Source organism: Scophthalmus maximus, chromosome 11 (genome assembly GCF_022379125.1).
Source record: "Scophthalmus maximus strain ysfricsl-2021 chromosome 11, ASM2237912v1, whole genome shotgun sequence".
Lineage (NCBI taxonomy): Eukaryota > Metazoa > Chordata > Actinopteri > Pleuronectiformes > Scophthalmidae > Scophthalmus > Scophthalmus maximus.
The window spans coordinates 22,161,821-22,168,456 of NC_061525.1; positions in this window are offsets into that span (position 1 = coordinate 22,161,821).

The window sequence follows — 6,636 nt, forward strand, 5'->3', positions numbered from 1 at the left end:
TCGGTGAAAAAGAGCGATGGCGAAGACGAGTGTGGTCGAATCAATTGCTCTTAAACTGCAGTTGAAGAAGGCCCCCCCACCCCCCGAGGGTTTTGAAAGGGATATAAAGTGGAAGCAGGGAGAAAAAAGAGGCACACACGGAGAAAGACGGTAAAAAGAAAAAGAAGAGGAGAGAGTAACAAAGTAACAAACGAGAAAAGAAGGAAACCGACGAGGTATCCGAGCCTCCCAATCGGATCCTGGTGTCACTCCCCTGCCGCTCTGAACACAACAGTGGACGACGCCTCTTGAATGATCTGCACTGGAAGTGGATTGACCCTCAGCTCGGCCACGTCGCCGCCACCACCAGCACCACGATGAGCATGTGCGCTCGCGAGGGGCGGAGGAGCAACTGTGAAAATAAATGCAGATTTAGCTCCATTAAATTCATCGCAATTTCAAATTCTGTTCAGCGATTGCCACGGGCGGGGGGGGGGGGGTATATGCGTTCGCAGAGACGGAGAGAGGTCGATGGATACTGGACTTTGAGATGTAATTAGGCATAAAGAGGAAATTTGAATGTAGACTGTACATAAAGGAGGAGGAGCGATGAGAGAGAGAGGAGATGATGACAACCGGGGGGGGAGGAGCCATCACCAGGAAAGGCTCCTCATGCACTTCCTGCATTGAGTTTGGGAGATTTATGACTTCGACCCCCTGAGTCACGAGGGGTGCCGCGGGGTGACGGGGGAGATCCTTCCTTCCTTCCTTCCTTCCCCTCCCGCCCGCCCGGCCTCAGACCGGCCTCAGAGTCCGCAACAGCAGATTATGGACCACGAAGGAGCGATGCTGCGATAACTGAGGATCCTGGGAGGATTGGCTGACGGGGCGCTGCGGCCTCTGGGCCAACAACGCCCGCTCCGTCCCGGGGTACGGGCCGCTGTTCTCGGCAAGCGCCAGGTGATCAACGTGGACACGGCCCGCGCGCAATTACACCCCCCTTCCTTCTGGCGATACGCTTTTACTGATCCGACGCTGAGCTGCACGCATCCGACCTCATTGCCCTCCGCCCGTCCGTCCAGGTGGACTCCGCCGGCTCTCGTCAGTCGCGCGTTAACGTTCGTTGTCGCAAGAGCTCGGAGGAAACGCGCGCGCGTAAGTGTATGAGGGGTCTTTTGCGGCGAGAGCTTTTCATTCGCGAGTTTGGTCGCAAGCTAACGTGTGGTCGTTCGCGCGGATATTCGCCCGTTCTTCCTTCGCCGCTCTCCGGCAATCCTTCGCCTGAACAAACACACGCATGTCAACGCGAGCTGCTGAATGAAAGACGGCCATCGCGTCACACGGATTTCCCTCTCGAGTTTGATTTGATCTTTATCCGCCTCGAAGCCATCGCAATATATCAATTTACAGAAACGGATAAACAAAAAAATTTTCCATGTCCCAAATCTCCGGTCAACATAAATCTTGTGAATACATGATGTGGGTGCGAGAAGGGACAGAAGGACGCAGAGGCTTATTCTTCACACCTTGAAATGACATATTATTTAAAAATATATATATTTCAATTTGAGCGACTGGTCGCGTCATTGCGTTGACTCCGCATATGTAATCTACTCACGCGAACGAATTGCGACGTGTGCGAGCACCACAACAGATGTTTCCATTGGAGGGATCAAACCGTGGCCTGTCCTGCAGGACGAAGACACCCCCCCCAATACAAATAGCAAAGTATCACGTGTCTTCTGAGCCCGATACAATGTTAATCGATGCAGGCATTTCCATACGACATAAGCTGCGCTCCGTCTCCTGCCTGTTCGCTCTTTGTCTTCTTCTTGCGTACCGCGAAGATGAAGCCCCACGTCGCACACGGCACGTAAACGCTGAGGCGTGAATTTGCATAGAAATCGGGAACTATACGTCATGTGAATAATTGATTTGCCCCCATTGCGCTGAGACAGTTCTTCAGAGAGGGGGGGGGGGGGGGGGGGGGGGGGGTCAGCTCGCCCACCGAGGCCCCCCCGAGGTCGGAAAGTGTGTCGGGCCATCAGGTGGACAGAGGATCGTAACTGAGGGGGAGAGGAAAGGAATTAGTTCTTCCGCGAGTGGACTGGAGGGAGGTAGGGAGGTGAGGGGGAGGTGTCATTTCTCTTAATCCTCTCTCCGCTCCGTCGGCTCCAGTATCCTCTGTCCTCCTCCACCCCCACCACCAGCCTCACGCTGCCCATCCACTGCCCCCGTGGCTCCGTCCCATCTCCTTTCTGCTTCCTCTCACCTCCCTCCCGGGCTTCATTAGCTCAGACTGATTGCCGCGTCGGAACTTATGGCACCGCGATGAACTGCGTTTGTTATTAGTGGCCTCGGGAAAAACCTAAAGGGGGAGGGACGAACGCAACGCCACAAACACTAGACGACAAGCGGAGCGGGAGTCAACGCGCGTCTACAAATGAGTCTAAGCTCTTCCACAGCAGCAGCAGTTGCCGTTGAAGCGGAACCAGCGCCGCCGCTGCATACGAGCTACATGAAAAAATGTTCAAGTGCTCAATGCAAAGACCAAATGTTTGACATTTGGTCTTTGCACAAAGAAGCCGAGGCCAACGCATGACGAGGTGAGGTGCGTTTGCAATGGCAAGCGTGTAAATTATTGAACGATCTCGCCGAGAAAAAGCTGGCGCAGCTTCAACTGGCTCAAATTCATCTCTGTCAATATATTGAGCCAATACATCATTATACAAAAGAGAGGGCGGGGGAAAAGGCAACCAACAGTTAAGAGCGTAAGTGCCATTCCAACCTAATTTTCTCATATCTACACAGTGTCATTTCAGGGGAAGCGAATTGAGTCCATCTATTAGTATTTTAAATTATGAATTATGCGCGAGTGTGAAGATCTATATAGCGCGCAGCAGCCGCGCTTGTTATATGTGAATACATAATTTAGAGATGCTGGGAGCGTGTGTTTTTTTTTTTTTAAATCCAGTGCCCTAGTGAGTTCTCAAGTATACACGGAGAAGGGCCCCTAAGATAAAGCAGATCCATACGCGCGTCGTAAAAGATCTTATCCGATGGCCACTGAACACTTTCCCCGAAACAACAATTGAGATTGATGCACTTTGCGTCAGAGTGAGAACACTTTCATATGAAAACACACGTTGGAGAAGAGTTCTATTTGGCAGTAGAAGATCATTTCTCTCTTTAATATGTCAACAATAAAATCCTAATATAACATAAGAGTGTTCCATGAAGTAGATTTTCCTCAAGTTGTAAACTAATAAATATGTTTCTACGTAGAGATCCATGTGTCAGTTTTAACCAACAACAATTGAGCCATAACTGATCTGCTGCTGTTTCATATTTAATATTTTTTCTTCTTTCCTTTTTAAAGCTATTTTTATTATTATTTATTTTGATCTACTCTGAAGCACTTTGAGATTGCTTTAGCTTTAGTTTATAAAGTGCTCTCTAAATGAAATTTATTATTATTATTATTATTATTATTATTATAATTAGTCTGAATCCAGGCACAGTGACACTATGTGGTCGAAAGAGGTACTGCGGAGAGATTGTACCTCATCACTGACCACCGCTCTGTGCTTGGAGGAAGTTTGACTGCTTCAAATGTCTTGGATGTGGGGGTCGGGGAGGGGGGTTCCTTATTCCTTATTAGGGCTAAAGTCTTGTTCAAATGTAATATTCCACATGTGAAACATTTTGGACGTTTTATCAAATCTATAAAAGCTGTAAAAAGATGAAACTGCAGATTCAGGTTGATTGCCTGAAGGAGGGCAGAAGCTGTTTCACGCACATGATTGGGTCCGGACATTTTCAGGAGGTTTGACGTTCACTTATGAAGAACGTGGCAGGAGATTGTCCAGAGTCCGACTGTACTGACAATACTGAACATGCACATTAGTCTGGAACCTCTCAGTTCATTTTCAAGTGTTGTCGTTTTTGTGGGAGAAATCTGTCAAACGCTCGTTCCTCAGCGGCGGCCATCTTGGTTGTTTATTCTCCCCCTCATGGTATAAACCCCGCCCTCTATCGGATAATCGGTTGTGATTGGACCGGCAAGCTCTCCGCTGGCGCGAAATGACTTCCCAATGGCGGCGGATCCAGACCATATAGTGTGACAGAGCAAATGAAATGAGCTCCCAGAATTCTTTTCTCTGTTCGCTTCCGTCTGCTGTAGAGGCACATGCAGTCAGGAAATGATTTCGTTGGTGGCCAGATATTCACCCCGCATCCCCCAAAAAAGTCAATGTCCACTTAACATTTCCAGCCTGTGGTTCGGTCCCCGCAGTGTGTAGCTATATTCCCATCCAAGGCCGTCACTGTCAGGACGGTTTGGCATCCACGCCGTACACAGCAATCTACTAAAAGTGAGAGTCCTCTGGGAACGGCTGTCATGCTGAGCTCTTACTGAGAGGCAAAGTCTGTCTCCCCCCCCCCTTGCAGGCAGAAGGACTCTTGTCGTCCGAGATCTCTGGAACCTTCCTGACTCCAAGACGTTCATGTGAAGCGTTTGAAATGTACAAGGCTTCGGAGGCACAGCGCTTGTATTTCAATACCCGGGGAAAACCCTGTCAGGCCACGGTTATAACCACCGCCGAGCAGAGATTTGTCTTCGTTATTAGTCAAGACGGATAGAGGAGAATAAGAACTACTGTGAAAATACTTGACATGTGATACGGCGGTTGTGTAGTCGTATCCACAACTGAGAGCAGGTGTAATCCCCTCATGCGGACAAACAATGGGTCAATGTTCCCATGGGGGTTTTGCCAGCGCGTGTCCCTCCACGGTGCATTGTGCAAAAATTTAATTCACACCTCGTTCCACACATGCCACTCACCGCTCCCGCGGAAGAAACGTTTGGGCGGCGAGCGAGAGCAAAAAAGTTATTCTTAGCTTTGGTTTTTTGTCCTTTCTTTCTCTTTCTTGTTCTCGTATTCCGGCGGCGTCTCTTCCTAATCAGGCTGGAGTCGTTGGAGTGGCTCGGCGTACGCCGGGAAGAACACGGCTCAAATGCAAATATTGGGTGATGAAGAAAAGACTCCCGGTGACCTTGGAACCTTTTAATCTCCCTGAAGACCCTTTACATCCCCCTGCACACACACACACACACACACACGTACACACACTTCCAGGCCAAACCAGTGTACATATCCCAGTGAGCCCCAATAGGTTATCTCAGTCTTGTGGAGCAACTGTGGTTATCAGCAGATGATGAAGTGCACGGTAAAAAGCCCAGGACACGGTGCCATTATTTTGCGGAGAAATTCTAAAAATCCTGAAGCAGAAACCCCCCTCGGCCGAGTGTCGTCATCCAGCCTTGACAGCCAAAGCAACTCGTCTGCAGGCTCCTATTGATATGCACATCGCACCCAAAGGCACCAATACTGTTTGCATATAGAGAACCAAGATCGTTATCGTCACAACGACCCCCCCCCCCCCCCCCCCCCCCGCTCCTGCATCTCTGAATTTTTCCGGAACAAGATGGTCTTCTCGTGTTGTCACGAAGAGCAAACGCTTTTGAGGCGAAATTGCACAGCTCGGGGTTTTTTTGCAAACGCTTGGCATTTAGCACTTTGCCATTTTTTTTACCCTGAGAAAGATGGATAAGGAATATGAATGCTGCGCTGACGTGATGACACAGCGAAATGGCGGTCATCAGTGTACACCCCCGCCGCCCCCACCCCTATGCGCCAATGATTTTGCTCATACACATGCAGATCTCAAAATATGAAGCCACGCGGTGAATGCGATAATATTTGTGTTACCAAAGTACATCTGAATCAAAACCACAAGCGAAAAAAGAAAAAAAAAAGCCACAACTTCCAAAAAAAAGTTTCCTTTCTATTCACACCAACATTGATCAAAAGGTTTTTTTTCATAATTTATTCTGACTTCAAGGGATTTTTTTTTTTTGTGGTTTGCAATTAAAAGTTTTTTTTTTTTTTTAAGATTTCTAAGAAAATGAAAAAGAAAAGAAGCAGCATGATCACCCTTAAAGGATGTAGGGGGATCTAATTGGCAGAAATTGAATATATTAATGTCACGTCCCACTCCTAGTCAAGTTCTTGATCATTTTTAGGGCCCGAGCTCCACTGAGAACGTCAGAGCGAGGACCTATTGTAATTGAGTGAATTATTATTATTATTCCGCAAATTCGAGGCAATCCGAGGCACTTAACTGTGATTCTTTAGGGGTCTCGGGTGTGGCTGTGTCTAAAAAAACTCAACAAAACCTCTTACCACATTCCCCCTTACCTTACGTGTGACGTAGATAAACGAAATTTGGCAGGCACGTGTATCACATCAAGACCTCCAAAAAAATAAGAGGTAGCCATGAGATCTGACCAACAGGAAGTCGGCCATTTTGCTTTTTTTGTGTGCAAATTTTGTGAAATTTTCACCCCGCGTTTTTCAACGAACACCTCCGACAGACTTCACACCAGCAACTTCAGATCTGAAGTCCCTCTCCCAGTCAAGTTTCCCCCTCGCGTGATTGTCTGCCCCGCCCAGAAGTGCTTACCTGTGTCTCGTCATCCCCTGATTGTCCGGGTACTTAAACCCCTTGTGTCTCACTTCCTGTTGCCAGTTCGCTGTGTGTTCTCTAGTGTCGCCTCGTTCCAGCCAGGATGTCGTGTAAGTCCATGAGTGTGTC